The sequence below is a fragment of the Tinamus guttatus genome, unplaced genomic scaffold (assembly GCF_059628265.1).
Source record: "Tinamus guttatus ecotype Peru unplaced genomic scaffold, ASM5962826v1 Tinamus_guttatus_pri_ptg000067l, whole genome shotgun sequence".
NCBI lineage: Eukaryota > Metazoa > Chordata > Aves > Tinamiformes > Tinamidae > Tinamus > Tinamus guttatus.
In genome coordinates, this window is record NW_028288601.1 from 1,877,434 (window position 1) to 1,896,239 (window position 18,806).

The 18,806-nt window shown below is 41.8% G+C and overlaps 1 protein-coding gene across 1 annotated transcript in view; it reads left to right on the plus strand.

The window, feature by feature from the left end:
- Window positions 1-7,552: 7,552 nt before the first annotated feature.
- The window catches only part of PALS2 (protein associated with LIN7 2, MAGUK p55 family member), a 43,869-nt gene continuing 32,615 nt past the window's right edge, over window positions 7,553-18,806 (plus strand). The window contains exon 1 of the mRNA XM_088519697.1: window positions 7,553-7,646. The gene's annotated coding sequence lies outside the window, so the exon portion shown is untranslated. The remainder of the gene's footprint in view (window positions 7,647-18,806) is intronic.

Consider the following 18,806-nt stretch of genomic DNA (forward strand, 5'->3'; position numbering starts at 1 on the left):
GATGATGGTTATCTTCTACTAGCTTTTCATTAGAGGCACAATCTTTTGCTGGCTTCCTACTGAACTGGAGACATGAGCAGCAGTGGGTTTTGGCTTGGAAAGATTTGCAGCCAAAATGTTCTGGAAAGTCTCCATTTTGTAGCCAGAGCTACAAAAGCAGCTTCAGGAAGAGAGCCATGGAGTCCAAAGTTGCTAATGTTGCTCATTTTTCTGTTGAAAGGGATAATTCTTCCTGACCTCAGCTGTCTATTAATTTTGCCCCAAAGCATGAGGATTCGTAGTTACTCTGGCAATATTTTTTGTAATGTGTAGACTTTCTTAGGAAATAAACTCAGCCTACTGAATTAGGCCACTAAGCTATGACTTTTCTGATATGCTTAGATTCACAAATGATTTGATTCCCCAGAGTTTATTTGAGGTTTTTAATTAAAATTCTCTGAGTTTGTACTCTGATTTCATTGAATGTGACAAAGATTTCTTGGGACTTGATTCTTGTTTAAGCTAAGGCCGCTTTACAGCCATCATGTAGAAAATGGATCTGCAAGTGAGTGTAAATGGCATCATTTCAGTGGTATAAAGGAAACCTTAGGGAAAATGAGAATGCCTTTTTTTTTTTTTTTCTATTTTCCCTGGATTTTTAGCTTTGTGTCTCTGGAGTGAAGACAGCCTGGTGAAAAAAAGGGGAATTTCTGCACATTCTGTTAAAAAATATTTTATAAATACCACTGGTATAAATACCACTGACCTATCTATCAAGGGACCTGGGAAGTTTTATTTTGCCATTACTTCTCTGTCGCTCTGGGAACCTGTTAGAAAGAAGCTGTTGAAAGCAAAAAGACTGAAAAAAATGCTAATGGCCAGAAACTTCAAAACATTCAAGCCTTCCTCCTGAATCTGGTCTTCATGTAGCTAAAAGTGAAAGTTTTTGGGGACCAAAGGAGAGCAAAGGGGCAAATATAGAATTACATACAGTTAATTATGTCACAGCTGAGCAATGGTAGCTGGGATTCTGCTCCTAGCTCCCAGCATAGTTTGAGATCTATCTTTTCACTGGATAAACCATAAATGCCAGAACTATCTTCACCCATTGTACACACAGCCACTTTTCCATATGTTTTATATATAAACCACCAGCTCATTGAGTCAGAATCACAGAGCAGGAAGGGACCTCAGGAAGTTCATAGTCCAACCTCCTGGTCAGTGCAGGTCAGGTGTAAGAACAGACCAGGTAGTTCAGTGGGACTGCACAACCTCTCCTGTCGATTACTTTAGTTGCTTGACTGATTTTTTTTCCGCTTACATCCAGTCTTAATCTTTCTTGTTTCAATTTATGTCCTCTGTTTCCCATCCTCCTGACATCACCTGCTATGAAGCCTGGCTCCAGCTCCCTGATAACCTTCCCGTTTGGCACTGCCAGACTGCTGTTAAGTCCCCTCTAAGATGCCTCTTCTACAGGCTGAACAAGCCCCATTCCCTCAGCCCCTCTTCACTGGGCAAGTACTCCAGCTCCCGCTCATCGTGGTGGCCCTCTGCTGAATCCAGTTTATAAATGTCTTTCTTGTACCAGGATCCCAAAACTGGATGCATAATTCTACATGTGGCCTAAGGAGTGCCAGGTAAAGGAGAATAATAATCATACTGACATTCCTAGTTCTTGTTCAAGAATGTAGTAGGAGACAGCGTCAAAATCCTTGCTACAGTCTTTAAACGTCTGTAAGCCTTGCTGAAGTCTTGACATCCACTGCTCTCTTCTCATCCACAAATTCAGTCGTTTTATCATAAGAGGCAATCAATTTAATTTACCCTTGGTAAATCGATGCTGACTCTTTGCATTCATCTTCTCCATCATGTGCTCAGAAATGTGTTCCCAGAGAACTTGCTTCATGATTTTCCCAAGGACATAATTAAGGCCATCCAACCTGTAATTTCCTGGATCATTCTTTCGGCCTTTTCTGAAGACTTTTTGCTGTTGTTGGGGACTTCTTCCAATCTCCATGACTTTTCAAAGGTGATAGAGAGTGGCCTTGCAAGGACACCAGCCAGCTCTCTCAGTACCCTCAGATATAGCCCATCTGCAGCCATGGGCTGAGTTCTCACAAATGATCCCTGACCTGATCCTCATCCACTGCTGGTTCTCCTCCCAGTGCAGAGGCCTGGGAGACCTGGTTGGTGAAGCTCTCCACTCTCCAGTGGGGTTGGTGAAGGAGGCAAAGGTGACATTGAGTGCCTCCAACTTACCTGCAGCTGTCATCACTAAATCACCAACCCCATTGAAGAACAGATGTATTTTCACTGTTCTGCCTTATGGATCTTTAGGCCTACCTATTTATTTTTAAGATTTTAGTTTGCAGACAGTAGATACTTTGCTGAATCAGTTCCTGAGACCTGAGGAGTAAATATAAATTCCATTTTTTTCTTCAGTTTCCTTTAGTTGAGTGCTCCACAGCTCATGACTTTGTGGTCCAGGGGAAAAAAAAAATGAGTTGAATATTCTTTAAAATAAGAATAATTGGCAGGGTTGATATATGGGCTGAGAGTTTTACAGAGGTTGTGTACAAGGGCCTGAGAATAATTAAAATATTTAAAATAAATATCACAAATATAAATACATATGAGGCAGTGGTTAAGGAAGTCTCTACTTGTTATGTCTTAGGTATTGCTCCTAAAGAGAGAGTTCTTTTTGAAATATAGTTTTTTCCGAAGCTACCATTCTGCTATTTTTCCATCTTAAAAAAAAAAAAAGTTGTAAAGAGTATTACATTCATATACAGAATATAAATTTTGCAGAAGAAATAGCAAATATTTTCAGTTGCAGCTAATATCATTTCTCTGATGCACACACTGAAGGGAAATAAAATTCAAGTATACAGACAGAACACCTACAACAATATGTTCAAGCAATTAAAGAAAATGAACAGTACTTCTAAAACAAATCATTCCAAACACACGTCACTGCAGCTTCTAGCTACCAGCAGCTGCTTTGGGATCATGTCTTTCTGCCTAAGCCACTACCAAGAAGCAAATTCCATAACATTACCGACCTAACCAGAGGGCAATGTGCATTTGCAACCTGCAAGCTCTTAATCAATGCTGTCCCTGTGTCCAGTCAGTGCCTGCTGTTTTTGAGCTCGACCACCGGACGCAGGTGGAAGAGTTTTTCAGACAGTAATATACTTAGGGAATTATGTTCAGGAAATCACTTTTTTTTTAACAAACTCAGGTATTGTCATTCTAAACCAATGGACCTGACAGGGAAGAGGGGCAGAAGGGACATAAGAAAATGGTGCTCTTCTCTATCTGATCAAGCACAACCCCTCTTCTCTGATAATGGTAAAAGCTTGTTGCTTTAGAAGGCTGTACCTCTGCTCCCCAATAATAACCTTGCTAATTGTGTGCCATTGTATATAGTGGAAAGATTTTTCCTGACCCCGCAGGGAACTAGTGCTGTGAAGCATGAGATTTGATTAGCCTTATTATCTTAGCTTGCCCAGTTACCAATGCTGTAAGCTGCCATGAAATTATCCACCCCTTTTAAAAATAAAGCCATACTATTTGTCTTTATTATCTCCTCCTGTAGAGTTGAATTCCACATGCCTCAGTGATGGACATGGCATCAGGACTTGGCTGTATATCCTTTTAATGCTAAATATATAGCTCCCTTTTGTTTTTGCATACTGTCTTTCCATGTAAATCAACATTTTCCTAATTTTTGCATTTACAATCAAATGCCCTCTACCCCAAAGAAAGAAGAACAGTTCTTATTCTACCCTCAGTATTTCTAATCATCCATGAGATCTTCTAATGAGCTCCTTTGGGATAGCTTGGAAACTGGTACAATTTCTTATGAAATGCGCTTTATAAATCTTGTTGTCTTTTTGCATATCACGAACAACGTCTTGTGTAGAGACATGAATTCATATGATACACTAAAAAGGAAAAAAAAGAACAAACAAAAATCAAAACCCCGCGCTAGCTGGTTCCTTTGGCATAAAAAAAACAAACCTCACTCTGATGATGAAGGGAAGCTATGGTCATAAGGTGACAAATTCAGCAAAGAAGCTGAGGCTATACTGTCTTCAACTTACCATGTGGTGAAGACAACATAATAATGCAGATGTAGTGGGAGGATGTAGGGTTTTTTTTAACTTGAATACCCAGAGAACTAGAGGGGACTGGAAACTACACCATCTATATCATTTGCACAGGAATGTCTACTCCTTCACTCACTCATCATCAGGAAAGAGCCCCATCAAAAACAAAGGACTTCATTAAGAGAGAGATGTCTACCATGCTGCTAGTAGCACCAGCAGAGAGTGATCCCAATATTAGCAGTCCCAGTCTAAGCAGTTTTATGGAGAGCAGCATTAGGCTTCATGGTAAAAGGCATCGTTTGCCTGAGCGAGATCCTGATCATCAGAATTTCAAAAGCAGAATTCAAAGCTCAGTAGAGTCATTAACTCCAGTTCAAGTAAGCCCTAGTCAGCACAAAAACAGGAGGACTGGGGTGGACCTACCTCCAAACTTTATTCTCCCTCAATCCTGTAGCTACACAGAGACTGATACAATCCCTGGCATAAAGTATCTCAGCATTGGCACTATCCTACTTTATGCCTGGCTGCCCATGACCAGTAGCCAGAAACTGCTGGGGCATAATTCAGCCCTGGTCGTGTCTCCACTTTCTCTGCCCTAAACTGGTAACAGGTGAGGCTTGGCCAAAGCACAGTAATTCCCTGCTAAACGGGTACGAGAGATTTACAGTTGTTTTGCACAGCAGGGATGATACAAAACTATCAGATTGGACTCCTCTCTCAGGGTCCTAATGACCATAGGCGATTTTTGTTATGAGTGGCACGTGAATGTAAGCAATAAAAGCCAAATTGATATGATAATTCCTGCCAGAGGGTAAACATCAGTTTCTAAATTCTGTTCTAAAGCTATTCATCTCTGTCCCTTTCTTGACCCTAAGGGGTCAAATGGATTAAGTACTGGGCAAGAAGTGGTGTGTGAGCATTTGGGACACATTCCCTAAAGGACTTTAATAGCCAAATAGCAGCTGCAGAGGCCAGAATGGAAGACATTCAAAAACCTGTGGAGCAGTCAAAGTGCTCCGTGTTTAGATATTTCTGTTACAGCCAAAAATGGGCGCTCATGTTTCACAGGTTTGAATTGAAGCTTTGAAGTGAATTGTAATAAGCCACCTCTGAGTTTTGCAGTAAAGCGATTTTCTTTCATTGACCATGAAAGCGAAGTCAGGACATCATTAAAGATGCCAGCAAAAATTGCTACAACCCTTTTTCTTTAATAGAATAATTTGCAGCCTCCTCAAATACTGGGATTGTAATAGAAGAAATCAACAAGATGTTGAGTTGTATAATGCAGAGTAAGATGACAGTTATGCATTTTGTGGCTCTGGTTCAAAAGGTTTTCCATTAAAACATCACAAAAATAAATGGGAGGTAAAGAAGAGAGAAAGATCTGGAGTTTTTTTGGTGGCACAAGGATTTCGATGCCTGACAGTTTTTTCTTTGGTTTGAAGACCAAAAAGATCATTCATTACTTAGTTTAGAATCCTTCATGACATGTCATGTTTCCTTTCAGTTTAACAGGGAAAAAGATGGCTGCTTTTGAAGGAAATTAACAAAAACATATGTGGGCCTTTTCACTTAGAAAAAAAAAAAAAAAAGGATCGGATCAGGGGACACAAATTCCCATGTGATTGTGAAGCTCCAGCACAGTGACTATGCTCTGAATAGAGTCCTTGGTTGCTCCTGTAATTCAAAGAATGAATAATAATCATTCACAAGGAAAATTTACACACTAGCTCCCTAAGACGAAGTCAGAAAGATCTTATTCACTTAATGTGGTGTTATTGGTCAATATGAAAAAGGGTTTTCACTTGCTGTCTGCTGCTCCACAATTTCCTTAATTATGCCCATCATACACGCGTTGTTTCAATTGACCTCTTTGGAGGTATAAAGCCCAGCTTATTTGTTGTCTAGTATGAAAGCACAACTTGAACCTGCTAAAATGAAAATCGATGCTTGGTGGATTTTCTGTTCAAATGAACTCTACCCCCACATAGCTCTGCCTTCTCCCCAGTGGCTCCCACAGCAAAAGCCAGTGTGAGTTGCAGGAAGGTAGTATTAAGGGCTCCCATATGTTACAGCAGGCTATCATGTATTCTTAAAACAGCATAATTAAGTAGATTACAGCCAAACTGTATGCTTGGATTTAAAGATTTTGTAAAGTCGCTAAGAGAAGGAAGAAGTGAATGAAAACAATCTGAGGAATGAAGTATTGTTTGGGACTTGAATGTTTTCTTTTATGGGGCAAATTTTACTCTCAGAGATGCTGGTTTCAGTGAAAGTTGTGCATGCAAGACTCAGTATTTGCAAATCAGATTTCACCAAGTCTGAGAGCATCCAAAGGCAAAAACCTCTGCAAAACCAAGGAAAAGTGAAAACGTTAAGTCTGCTATCACTTACCAAGACAAATGAAATGCAAAAAAAATAAACAGTGATCAGAAGTGCAGCAAAAACGCTTTTGCAACATTCATTCCATCTTAGGTGTTCTTGGATGTTATTCATTGTGGGATTTTCTTTTCTTTTAAACCTTGCATTCATCCTTTGCCAGCATTCCTTGCACTCTGACCAAATGCAGAGCACTAAGTGAAATGCTGGTGTGACCCCTTGTGACTTTGACCGGTGGGGAGAAAGAGTTCAAAACCTGCCCTGGCAAACAGTCGCATCGAATCTAGTCAGCGGGTGAACATGCCCTGCACAACAGGAGAGACGCATGCACACTTGCACAACACCACTCACACACACACACCCTTACACAAAAACACACACACATCCTCTCTGACACATCCACAACACACCTGCACCCACACACTCTCTCACACACAACCCTCACACCCCTGCTCTCACACATCTGCTCACACACATACACTGCAACACCCCCCTCACACACATATCCCCTCACGCACCCCCTCACACCCTGTCTCACGCACCCCCTCACGCTGCCACACACACACTTGCTCCCACACACCTGCTCACGCACCTGCGCTCACACAGTCACGTACCCCCCGCGCTGCCTTCTGAGGCACGCACACTCGCTCTCACACACACACACTCGCTCACAAACACACCCTCAGACACACACTCACGCAGCCCCGCTCACACACACCCGCTCGCACTTGCAGACACACTCACACGTACATACACACACACACACACACACACGTACATACACACACACACACACACACCCCCGCTCACACGGAGGGCCGGGGCGGAGCGCGGGCGGGCGGGCGGGCGGGGACGGGGGCGGGCGCCGAGGCCGCGCCGCGCGCCCCTCACGCGCGGGGCCGTTGGCTGGGGAGGGGGCGGCGCTCGCGCGCCATCGCCGCGGAGGCCCCGCGCGCGCACCGGGGGCGGAGCGGCGCGGGAAGCAGCGGCGGCAGCGGGAGGAGGAGGAGGGGCGCGAGCGCGTGCTCCGGGCGGCCGGCGGCGCGCGCCGAGGCGAGCGCAGAGCGGCGGGAGCGCCCTGCCCGCCTCCTCCAACGGCCGCCGCGCCCGCCCCGCGCATGGCGCTGAGCGGCGCCCGCTGAGCAGGGGACGCGGCGCGGGAGCCGGCGGCAGCCGGTGAGTTGCGGCGCCGGGAAGAGGAGGAGGAGGAGGAGGAGGAGGGTCCGCCCGCGTCCCCCGCCCCGCGCGCGTCCGTGTGGGGCGAGCGGGACGAGCCGCCCCCGCGCAGGTAGCGGCGCCGGGCGGGCAGCGGACACGGCGGCGCCGGGGCGGGGAAGGGGGATTTTGTTGCCCCCGGAGCGGGGATTAACCCTCTTCCTCCTCCTCCTGCCGCGTCCCCGCGAGCCTCGCTCCTCATCTGCCCCCCGGATTATCCTCCCGCCCACCCTCCTTTCCCCCCGCCGCCTTCCCGGGATTTTCTCTCCTCCTGGAGATTATCAGATTTCCCGCCCCTCCCTCCCGGGATCCTCCGCCCCCCCTGCCCTCCTCCGGGGGGATTATCCTCCCCGGCTGCAGGATTATTTGCCCGCCCCCCTCCCGGCCATGCCTCTCGCCTCGCCGGGATTATCTCCTCCCTTTGGGGATGATTCCTCCTCTCCTGATCTCTGCCCTGGCCTTTTCCCTGCTTTTTTTATTTTTTTTTTGTTTTATTTTTTCCTCCCGAGGAAGTCATCCCTCCCCTTCCGTCTGCCTCCAATCTGGGGAAAGAGGGTGAAAAAATAATTTTAAAAAATGTGGTTGTGATGAGGTAGGCAGGAGTTTGCAACAGTGCGGTCACCTCGTGGGGCTCGGCGCCAGCAGCGCGAGCGCCGGTGCCCGTGCGGATGGGGTGCCGAGGAGGTGGGCGGTGGGCTCGGCCGGGGTCCATTCCGGGGGCAATTCCCCCTTCCAGGCTGCTGGAGATCCCGGCGGAGGTGCAGGTGAACCTATGTGACACCGTGCAGCACACATGAACACGCGCATGGCTGCGTGGGGAATGTCAGCTCCTAACCAGAAACTGCAGTGGGGGGAAAAAAAACCAACCACCAACAAGCTTCTATCTTCTAGCAGAGAAATGTGCAGTGTATAGTAATGACACTGAAATATAGGTGGTACAGGGATGACATTGCTGCTGTCCGGGCGTCAGAGCTGCCTTGGAGAGCATCCATCCTGGCTTTCAAGGCAGTCGTCTTATGCTCTTTTTCCCTAGTGAGGAGGAGAAGGAGGAGGAAGAAGGTAGGTATCTTCTGCTTAGGCTGTGATGTGTAGGCTCAATGCTATCAACATGCTGGCAGAGGAGAAATGAGTTTGCTCCTAAGGACTATAGATCAGGTTTATCCCATGTATTTGGCTCCTGTGTGGGTTAGCCCATTCTCTTCCTGTTATTCCCAGCCGTATTGCACATGGGGTTGCTGGAAGAGAGCTGCAGAGACCAGCTTGCGGCACAGGGCCCAGGATTACATCCATTAAACTTCTCCTGACTTGGCTTTGGGAGGAGGAGGGGCTGTGAGAAATTGTGGAGAGGCTGGGCAGCTATAAATAGACGTCAGGCTAGAGGAGGCTTTGAACAAATCTTAGCATGCTGCTGCTGAACAGATAGTGTCTGTTAAACTGGTTGAGTTGTCGGTAGCATCATAATGTTTCCTTTTATTTCTGCCGTGGTGGTTGCCTTTTAACACTTCGCCATGTGACTGGACCGTGCAACATCTGTCACAGAATTCTTCTGGAGAACGCAGTAGGGAAAATTCTCATTAAAACAACGTGCTGATAATTGGAGGCTACATTGAGCTAATTTTATGTGAGTTTTTTTCCCCTCTTTCTTTCCTTCCTGGAAATGTTTGTAGTTGAGGATCTCGCCTTATTTTGTTCTCTGAATCCAGGTGTTGCACTATATAGATTTTCTGGGGTCCATATCTCTGAAAAAGTCTGCAGTACTGAGGCATGGGGTCACCATAAGGCTGGTATCTTTGCGTTCGTTTTCCTTTTCTGGATGAGAGGCTACTACTCTCTTTTTAGTGAGCCTTCAGCATGTGAATGAATGTGTGTGTATTCAGGGCGCTTGCATTTGCTTCAGATCCTGCAGATCACTGCTGTTTCAACCTATCTTGTCAAGAACTATTTAATATGGAAAGTATTGACAAATGTGCTATAGCAGTTTTTTTTTTGAGCTGTGTGTTTTCTGCTGCTGTATTCGTGGGCTAACTGTGCATACCAAAAGTCTACAAAATGATTGAAAAGCTGTTGCTGCATATGTGAATTGGACCTTTCGTGAACTACCTCTTGTTGCCTTTTTGTTTGACAAATAATGGAAACTATTAACTTAAGTCATAGCTTAGTCACATATGTTTTTTTTCTTCTTTTTAAGTAAAACAAAAATAATGAAGTAGTGAAAACAAGCCTAGCTAATATGAAAGTGTCTTAAAGAAGCTATAGAAAGGATGAATTTCTGAGAGGTTTTTTTTAGATGTTTCTTACCAAAAGCATGACATTTTTAATGAGACTTTTTTTTCCCTCTTAAATTACTGTACATGCAAATCTCAGCAGAAAGGAGCAGAAATCTAGACAATACGATGTGCTACTTTTGGCATTTTTAACTGATGCTTAATCCTAGTAAAAGCAGGAAAGTCAGGAATCTGACCAAATAATTTGGCAGGTTTTATTCTGAACTGTTAAGGATGTGATCTGAGCATTGTCCTCAAACGTGCAAATCCTACAGTCAGGAATGAGCTCTGACTTGATTTTGGATCCTAGTGTTGGGTATTTTAGAAACTGCTTGTATAAAGAAGGGCTAATGATCTGGAGAAAACGTGGTACCGTTATGGCAGACCACAGAGTCTTTTGCTGCAGTTACTCAATCCCTGCATCATAATTTTTTGTAAATAAGCATATTTAATAAAAGTGCGTGCACCTTTAATGCAGTTTTAACAGTTTGGTGTCCTGCTTTAAATGCTGTAGCTGTAAGTGGTTTTAAGTTTTGTCCCAGGCCCCTTTTTTCTCCTTGTGTCTCCCGTGTGAGTGCTCCTTGATCCACGATGCAGAACTCTGATCTATAAAGCAGCGAACCAGTTCTTATGCTGTGGAAGGTGGTGCAGGATGGCTTTCTGCTTCAGGGACAAGTGTGCAGTTGGGTTTGTGGTAATGTCTATGGTAGTACCAATACACTCGGGTCCTTGTTTAGACATCTCCCCTACCCTAAAACTGCAAAGAATAAAAATTGATGCAAGTTTAAGCGATACACCCTTTTGGGTCCTGCGCTTAAAATAAAAAGTGACTCGTTGGTTTGGAGGTTGAGGCAGTGATCAGGAAGGATATTTGCCTTGTAAGAAGATACTATATTCTGTGTGGTTCCATAAACCCAGTGCTGAGGACAACCGGAGTGGGCAGACAGGGCAGAGGGAGTTGGAACAGTTTGTCTGGAAATGTGAAGGAGGGAATGATTGCAGGGTAGAGAACGAGTCTGTTAGGGGAAAGTGGTTATAGTATCTGAGTTTACTTCAGGCTGACACCTGAAAGGCAGGCTAAAATACTAGATGTGCAGTGACAAATACTCTTACAGAATCATAACACTTTGTTTTCATTGACCTGAGCCTGTTAATGTGACTTTTTGTTATCAAAACGTAAAAAGTAGATGGCACTGATAAAAGATTTTAGTTAAGTGTGTGCTAGCTAGGAGAAGACAGTGCCATATAGCTGGACCAATAGGTGTTTTGGGCTAGTTCAGAACCGTTGTAACCAAAATCTTTCTTGTTCAAGTTAACAGAATGCCAGAATAATGCTTCAGGTTCAGTTTGCTCAGGAGCAGTTAAGATCACTTTTAAGTTCAGGATTTCTTTGATTTCTTGGTTGTTACTATTAACAACTTGCAGTGGATCACAGGTTACCTTACAGCAAAACTGTTGTCCTTTGCAGTACTAATGCTTTGAAAAACAACCTTTTTTTTTTTTTTTTTTTTTTGTTAAATCAAGATCGAATTACTTGGTTATGGGTGGTGTTTAAAAATTACCAAATATCCTGCAGGAATGAGAATGTATATTTTGAGAATGATTCATATTAGCAACTATTCTGTATGTTTTAAGCAAGTGATTTATTTAAAAAGCTCTTTCTAGTGTTAATATTCAGATTTCATGAAAATATGGTAGAAACTAAAAAAATACTGAAACTTGATGACACTTATAATAAAGTTCTTTTTCAAGAAATTATTGGATGTGTTAGTTTAAAAGTATTTATTGGTTTCACCAAGCAATCATTTTAGAGTAGGCGCAGAATGAAATCTGTACTGATTGTGGGAAATGCCAGCAATTTCCACACACTCTTTGGAAAAAAAAATGAAAGGATTTCCCTTACCTCCCTATGCCTTTTTTCCCCATTTTGCATTAATAGATTGCTCTTATGACTCTTGCTTATCTGAGTCTCAAAGGATCAAACTAGTTTTCCAGTTAAATTCTCTTTTCCAGCAGGTGGAGACACAGTTGTTGATTTCAAGCAAACCTTCTGATTCCGAATATTTTGTCAAAATACTGTTACAGTAATGTCTATTAAGAAAGTAAGTTTAAGTTCTGTCCATTTAATCCTCTTGAGATACTGTTGACATTCAGGTATTAATTCTGTTGTGAGAGTGACTATTCAAATATTTTGGTTTTAGCATCCCAGTTACAAATGTGCTTTAGTGAAAAGTTAGTGATACCACTTGGAATACCTAGACACAGAGTGGTGGGAAATAAATTGAGTAGTAAAGGGTAAAGCTTTTTCTTAGGGCTGATAACACAGCGTGGGAGAGCACTGAAGTGAATTCTATTGGGAAGTGAAAGAGACATACACTAGCCATTCTGTGTTATCACATTCTTTATATATAGATCTATATAGCTTCATGAGTCCATGTTCATTTATGTTACAATGTAAATTTTGAGGATATGCAAGCAATGATCATGTGACAGGGTTTTGTGTGTTCCCTGTGTAAAATATGTTAACTTTCTATGTGACCTTTTCTTAACAAGTCAGTGTGACAGTTGGTAAGTAAGCCTTTACATACTCAATTGGTAGGCAAGCCATTAAAATTCCTCCCTACACCTTTTTTCTGATGCAGTGCTGAAGTTTACAGAAGTCTCTTCAGAAAGATGAAACTGCTTATATAGCAGAAGTTGTGAAATTGAGAAGATAAACTGCAGCCTAGTGGATGAAATGGTTGAAAAGTTTCCTTTTGCCTTTTCCAGCAATTCTGGTTTTGTCAACTGTTGCATCATTGGTCAGAATTTATTTGGATGATGTTAGGTTACAATAGTCATATGACGTCTTAAAGTTTATTTCTCAGGTCAGTAGACCTGCAGGAGGAAGAGGTGTAATTAAAAAGTGAAAGTTCAATTTATTTGTTCACTGGTGAAGAACATTTGGGCAGGGAGAAATTAAGTGAAATTTAATGTTTGTTGGATGTATGACTGGAAGACAGTCATTTGAATGCAGGCCATGTGGGTATTCATTTGCTCTTCCCAGACCTCTCCTGCAGCTCTGCTGCTTATGCTAGGTTTGGGAAGCGATGGCAGAAGGGGACGAGCAGCACCTCGTCTGGTCAGTTCTGATCTGTGTAGCCCTTTATAGAGAGCCTATTTAGTGTCTGAGCAACATCCAGAAGTGTGTTAGTTAATGTAATTGGTATTTGGCACATGTGGTCTTACCCCGAGGATAAGCTCTCTGTGTGTGGTTGCTGTGCGTGGTACTTAGAGCAATAACGAAGCTTATTGATGAAGTGAAAAGCTGGTGATATTTGGGCTGGGTCTGTGATGTTCGTTTCTTTGTTTTGTAGCTTTCTTCAGAGTGGCCCACTTGCTGCATAGGTAGAATTTATCTTTGCCATAGACTTGCTGTGTGGGAGGAATCATCCATTTTATTTTTCTGATATTAGTACTGTCATAATCCCATGGATATCTTGGCTCATGTGCATGCTGCATTTAGAACATTATTCTATGGGAAGCAAGATTAGCTGATAGCAGCGTCGCTGGGTTTCAAACAGCACTTCTGTAACACTAGGTGGTCACGTAGAGCCAATGACCGTACTTGGGCTCTGGCTGGTGGTTGAGAACCCTCATCCTTCCCCTGCTGCATGCAGGGATCATGTCCATTTCACGCGCCCATGGGCGGGAGAGAGAAATGTCTGCACAGCCTCAAGGATGGGCAAGAAATGAACCACAACAAACTTTAGGCAATGAGGAGGAGGACACTGAAGGCTGATGTATTTTTCTCTTAATTTTCCGCCTACCTAGGTTTTTTGTCTACCCACCTATACTCTCTGGGAGTGTCTGTGTATGGCGGGGGGAGATGGAGGTCTTAAGGATGAAGGCAGAAAATTCAGCTGTGAGACTGGGAGAGAAACTGGGTGTTTGCATAGGAAACAAGGAAGGGAGGCCCTGAGTGTTGAAAAAATGTCTTTCTGCAACTATATATATATATATATATATATATTAATTTCAAGGGTTTGAGTCTTAGTATGAAAGCTTAAAACAGACCCCTCTTGTTTCTCTGTAGAAACTGTAGAAATTTAGCTAGACGACTCCCTCTAGTGGTTACAGTGTGACATCCGAGATGGAGAGGGCTTGGCTGAAGTCCTTGCTCTGGTTGATGAAGTGACTTAGTATCCAGTTATTTTTTGTACAAGCACCTGCTTAGCCGAGGACAGTGATGAGCCAAAGTCAGTGCTATTTAACCAGTAAGTAACTAAATACATAAAAACACTGTAGCTAAAGCTTTATACAATCAGAAATCTTAATCTAGTAACTAGATTGAAAAAATGAATCTCCCATTCAGTAGCCTGTAGTTGAGGGAAGTCAGTTAACTCTATTTGCTAGAACTTCTCTTACTCTCTGCTTGAAGTATGTAAGTTTGCTATTGAAGGGAATTTATTAGGTATATTTATTAGGAAGCTATTAGGTAACTGAGGCTTATGCATTTCATTGCCAAATCTTGGCAATTAGCTCTGTAAGGAGCATGACCGAAGTAAACAGTTGCAGAACAACGTTCTTACCCAGCTTACCACACAGTTCTCAGTCTTAGGTGGGATTCCAAGATATTACAGTTCAGGAAAGCTGCTGTTCAGCGATAGAAACATGCAGCAGTAAAACTGCTGAACCGGGGTTTTGAGAATGATTAGTACCAATCTGGTACTTCCCTGTGAAATGGAAAAGGAAAGGCTGACTAATTAGCAACTAGATTAGGAAAAGCAGCCCAGCAGGGCCATCTTCCTCCTTTGCAGCAGTAATCTTGTGTGGTACAAGAAAAAACTAAACTGCTCCTTTACAGTAAAGGGAATGAAGAACACTGTGTTGTTGATACTTTGTGACCATTTGGGAAAGAAAATTTCTGAAAAAATGAGTGTGTTTGGGTAGAAAATGCAACATTTTTCTCTCTTTCAGAGTGATTTATGTTTAAATGTTGATAGCTTTTATGTGACAAAAGTGTAGGGAAAGAAATGTGACCAATGTAGCTTCTACCTGAGTTATCTGTGAACTTACTAGCAAAATCAACCATGCAGTGATTTTTGTACAGAACTTTCAAAAATATATATCTAAAAGATCAACCTGAATGAGTGAGCTTTCTAGGTACAGTTGAATGCATTTGTGGTTAAAGCTAGGCTGAGATTGAATACTCTTGAAAGAGTCAGTCATTTACAATGATGTTATTTAGTGTTTAAAGTATTTCAGTTTTTATGCCTTACTTTAAAAGGCTAGAGGCTTTTAGGGAGTCCACTAAAATATTTTAATATTCTGAATAATGTCACATTTCTGACCTTTATATAAGCAATAGTATTCCTGGTAAGTTTAGGGAAAGAAATGCATAGTATAACAAGGATCCTTAATTTCCAAAACATGTTTTAAAAATGTCCCATTCCCATAATTCATTTCTGCCTCTGATAAAGGTTTTACAGGCTGACTCTATCCTTTATTTGCTATGTCAGTCTTAGTCCTTTATGCTGGTAGAATGGGAGATCTCAAGATAGCTTGTCACAAGTCACTCAAAATTGCTTCATAACTAGTTCCAAATTTTCAATATTTCCCTTCTTCTTCTTTTTTTTTTTTTTTTTTTAATATTCAAAACCTGAGCTTCTGGATGAAACTTCCCTCATGAACTTCTGTTGACTTGACATAAAGTTAGGCCTTGTTTGATCGTATGTTTTGTTTCTTGAAAAAGCCACCAAAACTATTTTGGGAATGCACTGCAGCTTTATGACAGTCGGAGTGTTGGAGTGGCGGTGTTTGGCCTTGCGGTTACCTGGAGATGTTGATGAGACAAAACACTTCATACAGGCTACTAAGTTATGGCCCCCTCTCTCTCTCTTTTTTTTTTTTTATTAAGTATTCTCAGTTGTAAGGTGCTGCCAAACATCTGTTTAGATGAACTTTCAGTGAAATCAGGAAGAGTTTTTCTTTAGAGTTACAGGAATTAGCGTAGCTTCAAATCTGGAATGAAGCTCTTTGCAAAGAGGTTCCAGAGAACTCTGCTACTTAGCTTGACAGGCATGGGCAGTGCATGGAAAAGTGGCACTGTATGTCCATCCATGCTGGACATGTGGCGTTCTCCAGCCTTAGCAGGTGCATGTATCTGTGAACCGCTGGAAAAGACGGTTAACCAGAATGCATGCTCTAATCCCGTGAAAAACTTGTCTCAGTGTTCATGTCATTGTGAAACGTGCTAAATAACTAAATACATCAAATCCCTTGTACCTCCCCACCCCAGGCACAAGTGATTTCACTTTACAAATATAATTACTGCACTTTTAGAAAGTAATCTCTCTGGACAACTATAGACTATTTTGAATTAGACTATTTTGAATTTTGAACTCTGCTTTTTCCTCCAGGGTGATATAATGCATTGAGTTTTATTTTCCTGTAATTACCTGAAAATCCAGATCACTTTTAAAGTTTACTACTCTTGCATATTACTAGCCTGGGATAGTTCAGAGTACTTGCATTTTGAAGACTGCATTAAGTTTTCTTTTCAGCTATAACTTTATTTTCTCCAGGTAGATGTCTGCTGTGCTTATAGAGCTTATGTTGTATTCTCTTAGTCCCTGTAGTTTCTTAATTTAGGGTCCTGGGAATATTTATTTAATAAGCAGAGAATAGGCACGCTGAATATTTCAGTTGGAGCAATGCTTTGTTAAATCTATTTTTCTGCAAGGTCTGTGTTTCTTCTGACTTGTAAACCTTTCAAGTAGTTTGGCAATAAGCTGCATGAGCAAAGCAAGCTACTTCTTCCTGCCTCTGCTACTAAGTCTTGGAACAGAAAGTTTCTCAGTATTAAGTGAATGGAGCAGCAGTTTGTCTTGGCAAATACCATAGTCAAGAAAATGTTTTCTAAATATATGATTGTGAACCACAGTGGGACGCTAAAGTCCAGATGCCTTGATATAAATGGCCCATTTCTGTTGGATTTCACTTGCTAAAGAAGAAGCTGTTCACTGAAGCATCAGTTCAGAGAAATCTGCAAAGATGACTTTTTCCATCAACCTCATTGTCTGAACTAGGCAGAAGGAAATCTTTGGTGTGTTGATGTCTAAGGCCATGACTACCTCCATGTGTTGAATACAAGACTAGCCAGAAGATAGGTAGAGGAATTTATTTAATTTTGTATCTCGCATCAGGTATCAAAGTACAGTAACATTATGTGCTAATGAAAGATTTATGTTAAGTAAGGTTAAGTAAGGATAATGGATAAAACTTGTCATACTTGAGTTGTTAGTTAAGTCCTAGTCTGGCTGCATTACACTTGAGACCATCACAAGGTTGAAATTATCTAGATACTCTTTAATTAAATACAAATTTGGTTGATAAGAATTGTTCAGACCAAAGGTCTGTCTAGCTCCTGAACCCATTTCCAGCATTCAGTGTAAGTAGTGAAAACATTCGGAGTCTAGCAGCAGCTCCTATTAACATTATTTCTGAGTACAATCTCAGGAAGACACAAGAGAAGCCACAGCTCATTTACTCTGGGTATCTACATCTCTTGATAAGGACGAGTTTGGGCTATGAAATCTAGTGTCTGGATAGGCTTGAATTCCCTATAAAAGGATAAAGAAAAAGCATGTTGTGATCTGTAAGTTTCCCACACATCATTAGCAGCAATCTTATGAGGAATTTCACTGTACTACTCTGCAATAGTGTCAAAATCCAGAGCTTAATGTGTTGATCAAAACTAAAATAACATCTTATGTAATTGCCCTGGCCCTGCACATTAGCAGATTCCAAACAAATTTGGCTGTTCTGCAGAACGCATAGAAATGAAGAAAGCAAAATGATTGATATTGCTAAAACCTCCAGAAAGAGAATCCCTTTCTGGCCAACAAAGAAAACATATTGTCTATTCTTCCTCCTCCCCTTATTTTTCTACAAGTCATTGGGGAGCCAGTATAAATGCAGGAAGATATCAGACTCAATTAAGCAGACTGGGCATGGCTGTCTGTGAGAATAAGATTCCTGCTCCTTGGTACTTTCATGAGGAAAGAGCTGCCATTTCAACCTTTCTCCTGTTTGACTTGACTTTGTTCAGTGTTGGGATGTTACTCATTTGAACCAGACATTGGCTAAAAGTAATGGGTTGGAACAGATAACCCATTAAATACTCTTTAAAAGTTATATAGTGTATGAGTGTGTACACACACATGCATGTGCATGCACACACCGAGAAGTATATATTTGCATATATATATTTATATATAAAAACAAATTTTGTAAAGACACAATATTTATATAGTATATATGAAGTATTTTATATAAATGTTATCTGTGTATAGACATACACGTGTGCACATATATGTCACAAAAAGCTTGTCTATAAACCAAAAAAAGTCCAAAATCCATAAGCTATCCGGAAAAGGTTGAAAATGAGGCAAACATATGATATTTTCCCCATGTATTCTCCTAGCTTCTGACTATTTTTTAGCTTGGACATTTCTTGAACTAGATGCAGATATAGTTCATACTATGTGCTCCTACTAATCAAGATATTTCTACTTCAGAATTAATCTCAACAACTTCTTAGACTAGTGCGTTAGATATGTGGGTTGCTATGGTGCACTAAAGATCTGTTCGATTAAACATGAGAAACTGTTATGCTTGAACTGGATTACTCTTTAGCTTGTTTAAATAATTTACATGGATTTTCTTTGGGACTCTTGATGACTGAGATGTGATATGTGTATCTTTGTAGCCTACTCTAAGGACTGAGCCGGTTCTAGCTCTTGTTTTGGTAATGGAGCTAAGGATGGGTTTGCAGCACATTAATGATTACCCGTGTATGCAGGTTAGGAAGCAT